Raw genomic sequence first — 5,400 nt, 5'->3', positions numbered from 1 at the left:
ACATGGACACAGAACTTGGCTGGAGATTGTGGCTAGAGATCCTGGCAAGGCTGCTGATCAACTGAACGCTGTCTCCGTGTCATTCCTTCTTCGCCGACTCCGTCCACACCTTTGGGGACCCCTGGACCTGCTGGGGTTGGACCCCAGCAAGTAAAGCAAGGGTATTTATTGATCAGTTGATACAAATGATATGACCAGAGATTCAGGATCCTAATCCAGTATTAACCCTCAGAACAAGGGTTTGGCAATCATAATTTAATATTCACAGGGAACATACAGATCATAACTAACCACAGATAATGAATATAAACAATATTTTTATTTGTCTACTAGAGACCCGGTACACAAAATTTATGCACAGGGGTGTAGGGGTCCCCTAAGCCCAGCCTGCATCCTCTCGCAATCTGTGACCCCTCAGGGAATGTTGGGCCTAAACCGGCAGTATGACATCCCTCTTGCAATCCAGGATGCTGCATGCACCAGAGACCATACTTTTCATATGGGTGAAAGGCATCTTGCTGTTGTATGGGAAGCTACATTTTTTTGCCCTGATTATAAAAAGTAGTACATACATGATCCTTCTGAGGCAGTAGTACCATTTTCCCCATTTTAAGGGTAGAAAAACTGAAGCAGAGAGAAGTAATGGGTTTGTCACACAGTTATGTGTCAGAATCAGGGTTGGCCACAAAATGTGCAAGCCAGAGTCTATGCATGTCATTGCTGCATCATCCTGTTTTTTCAGTGTTGCAGAGTAGCCTTGCCAGGTTTTAATTTTTAAATCTAAGAGACTGTTCCAAATATATACAGTATAGTCCCTAGGCCTGGCTAATGACCAAGGCCATCTGTGGGGCAACTGGCGGACAGGGTGATCAGGGAACCCCCACTGGCACACACCTTGGCCTGTGGACTGGTGCTGCCCGCTTGCTGGCCCTGCCCTCCACCACTGCCACAGGTCGCCTCCCTCTGCAGGCCAACTGGTGGGTGGGGCGATTGGAGAGCCCCTGTTGGCACCCACCTTGGCTGGTGGCCTGGCGCTGCCCGCTGGCCGGCCCCACCCCCCGATCACCACCACTGGTAACCTCCCTCTTGGGGGGCAAAAGCTTAATGTAGGAGCTGCCCCCAGTCAGGGGAAGCTCCTGCGTTAAGTGTCTGCCCCTGGTAATCAGGGCACATCATAGCCACCGGACCAGGTCATTGTGCAGTTCAGTCAATTTGCATATTAGGGTATTATTATATAGGATCAGATATCGCCTATCTATTCCCACTAGAATATAAGTTCTAAGAGAATAGGAACTTTTGTTTGTTTGTTCCATTCATTGCTATATCCCCAGTTTTGAGAAATAAAAAAATCAAGAAATACTTGTTTAGCCTGGCTGGTGTGGCTCTGTGGTTGAAGGTTAACCTATGAACCTGGAGCTCTGCCAGGTCACATGCCTGGTTTGTGGCCTGGATTCCCAGAAGGGGGAGCGCAGGAGGCAGCTGATCAATGATTCTCTCTCATCATCTATATTTCTAGTTCTCTCTCTCCTCCCTTTCTCTTTTTGAAAAAAAAAAGGATTAATACGTATATGAATAAATAAACCAATTATTAGCTAGAGGCCTGATGCATGAAATTTGTGCAAGAGTAGACCTTCCCGCCGAAACCGGTTTGGCTCAGTGGATAGAGCGTCGGCCTGCGGAGTGAAGGGTCCCCGGTTCGATTCCAGTCAAGGGCATGTACCTGGGTTGCAGGCACATCCCCAGTGGGGCGTGTTCAGGAGGCGGCTGATCGATGTTTCTCTCTCATCGATGTTTCTAATTCTCTATCTCTCTCCCTTCCTCTCTGTAACAAATCAATAAAATATATTTTTAAAAAAAGAGTAGACCTTCCCCTGGCTGCCAGCACAGGCTTCCCTCTGGCACCTGGGACCTGGGCTTTCCTCGCAGCCCTGGTTTCATCCGGAAGGTCATCCGGAAGGACATCTGATCTAATTAGCATATTAAGCTTTTATTATTATAGATGATTAATAAATAAGCAATGAATTAAAAATGTAAATATGATAAAAATCTAAATAGAAAAATTAATATAAATTCATAACGGATGAATAAAGGAACCAAATATAATGGATGTACTAGTCATTATGGAGGGCTCACAGGATTAAAAGATAAATAAGACATGAGCTTTGCTCTTCAGGTTTTCAGGGGGACAGTGAGTTTAAATGCTGTGATGGTGAGTTTAAATGCTTTGAGTAAATAAGATGCCCTGGCCTTTCTAATCTAGCAGGCATATTTCATTCCAATTTAAAAGACTGATGGCTGTGCATTCCATCTGTGAACCTACCTCAGGGAACAGACAAGGTTATCGTTAGCATCTGCCTTGAGGACCAGCACATAAACTTTCCCAGGAAGCACCGGACTGCCTTCCTCATTACCCATTCCTGTTGTCACAGCAGCGATGTTGGCTTTATGAATCCACAGGCTTACAGCTCCTCCCTGGTCATGGGCAATGTCAACCTGATGCTATTCGTTGTGTGGTCTTAAGCAAGTGACCCAACCTCTTTGGGTTTCAGTGTGCTTGTTTGTTAAATGGAGAAAATAATAGCGTCTGACTCACAGGATTTAATTAGTGTATGCAAACCACTTAGAATAAAGGTTACCCATTATGTGCTAACAATTAGACTCCTTTCTGCATGGAATAAGCCATACAGTTCTGAAGCTTAAAGGAAAACAAAATAAAACAAACCAACCTTTCAATGGTAGTGTGTAATAAGTGGGAGAGACCTGGATATAACTTTAATTTCCTGGAATATTTCGGGAGAGTTCACTGTGGAGATTTTAATTGTTTTGTATTTAGTTGAGAATAAGTTTTCAAACTTCATAATTCTGTATCAACATATGCAAATGTGCTCAGATGTTCCATTTCAGTGGTTACATTATTATAAATTGAAATGATTACTATGAATATCCATTTTCTTTCAAAGTCTACCACTGAATTTTACATTTTCAATCAAAAGCGGATTATGCTAATGGTTAACTCTTGAGGTACTCTTTTTTTTTAATTTCCCATAGTCAAATCACTTACTGTTAACAACATAACATGTTCTGAGTAATTGAAATGCGTACATAATTTGCTTTGTCTGCTCCACAGTTCATTAGAAGAAAGACACCTGATTCCCTAAAGACCTTCTCCATCCTTATTGTAATAAAGGGTTCACTGCTTAATCTTTTGGGGTGCTCTAAGAAAATAGCATAGAATGGGTGGCCTGAACACCAAACATTTCTCATGTTTCAAAGGCTGAAAAGTCCAAGGTCAAGATGCAGGCCTTTGGGTGTCTGATGAGCGCCTCTTCCTGGTGTAGATGGCCTTTCTTGCTCTGTCCTCACATGACAGAGAGCAATTCTCTCCTGTTTGGTCCTCTACGGGCACTAGTTGCATCATCGGAGCTCTACCGCCAAGGCCTATCTCTCTCCCAACACCATCACAGTGGGGAGGAGGGCTCTATCATGATTTTTGGGGGGACACACAGTAAGTCCCTAGCATATACTCTGAAGATATGTCAGACTGCTACGAGCTGATATTTCCTCAAAATCTTTCATTAACCAGCTTCCCCGACAAGATGCAGCATCATAATGGAGGCTCCTATTACAGATTTCTCTTTATTCATTTCCATTTCTCTCCCATCGATGTTTCTGTTAAAAACTATTTACTTGACAAACTCTGTTATGCTTTTGGCTAAAGGATTCGTTCCTATCGATTTAAGTAATGTTTGTGGATCATAAAAAGGGGCAATTAATGCTTTTACAATCTAGAGCAAGAGTCCTAACACTTCCAAAATGATATTACTCATGAAAACTGCACATATTGGAGTAAAAATCATCCAGGAGATTGAATAAAAACTCCCTCTGCTTCATTCTACAAAATTCAAGCTATATCTTTAAACATTTAGTGACAATAGATTTCCTATATTGTAGGCTAACTTTACTGACTATAGTTGTTCTTCATCCTAATGCCCATTGAGGGGGGCAGTAGTGGTGATAGTTATGGTGATTATGCTATTTCAGAGCCTTCTTTCTCTAGCCTCGGTACTAATCCGTTAAAGACATTGTGGAAGACTGAATTTCAGTAGAATTGCTTTTAAAATGGTTGGGAGCCAGTGTTCTTTTTGAAGACATGAGGATAATTATTTCCAACACAGATTCAATTACTTTCACAATTATTGATCTATTGAAATTTTCTATTTACTTATAAATCAATTTGGTAATTTATATATTTTTCTAAAGCAGAAAACACTTAAATGAAGACTCAAATGTATTGGCATGACGTAGTGATTGGTATGTTTAAAATTAATTACCTCATCCATTTTTTTACTGTTTATTGGAGCCTTCTACTTATTTATTTCCTCTTAACCAGATTCACTGGGGGTTTCCATCTTGTTCTTATTTTCAAAGAGCCAGATTTTTAAGAAGTCTATCAACTTATGCTTTTATTATTATTATTTTTTTATTTTATTGAGTCAACTTCAGTTCATTATTCCAATCTTCTTGAGTTCAATGTTCTAGCCATCAACTGTGCTTGGTACTATTTGCCCAGATCACAGCATGTTTACAACCATATCATAATGGTCTTATTTAAAAATATTTTAAAATTTTCATTATCACTATTTTCTTATTGAGAAGGATACGTTTGGGTTCCCTAGTATATGTTTCCATTTATAGTTTTGCAATGGTTTGTAATTCTATTGCATTATGGAGTGAGACCTGGTCTACGTGTATTCAACTTCCTTTTAATGCATATCCACAGTCAGCCCTCTGTATCCATGGATTCCGCATCTGCACACTCAACCAAATGCGGATGAAATGACGCTGACCTGTACTGGGTAGATAGGCCTCCAATGCTGTGTCTGCACTGAGCATGTACGGGCTTTCTATTCTCGTCATTATTGTTTAGGTAACACAGTATAACAGCTATTTATACAGCCTTTACATTGATTGGGTATTATAAGTAACCTAGAAATGATTTACAATATACATAGGATGTGTGCAATACCGTGTTGTTTCATAGCTGGGACTTGGCATCCCCACAGATTTTGGTCTCCTAAGGGGCCATACATTGATTGGGTATTATAAGTAACCTAGAAATTATTTACAATATACATAGGATGTGTGCAGGTTGTGTGCAAATACCGTGTTGTTTCATACCTGGGACTTGGCATCCCCACAGATTTTGGTGTCCTACGGGGCTGTCCTAGGGCTGACTGTGTAATCAAACACTTTGTTTATTCCATTTGGGAAAGATGGCACAGGTTCCATCCATGTCATTTAGAACAAGCTAGGGATCTATGCGATCTAAAACTTCTCTTGGTTATTTCCTTCACCAGTTTTTGAGACATGCCAAGGTTTCTGTGATCATAATGTTATTGA

Source organism: Myotis davidii, unplaced genomic scaffold (assembly GCF_000327345.1).
Source record: "Myotis davidii unplaced genomic scaffold, ASM32734v1 scaffold184, whole genome shotgun sequence".
NCBI classification, from domain to species: domain Eukaryota; kingdom Metazoa; phylum Chordata; class Mammalia; order Chiroptera; family Vespertilionidae; genus Myotis; species Myotis davidii.
This window is presented reverse-complemented; position numbering follows the sequence as displayed.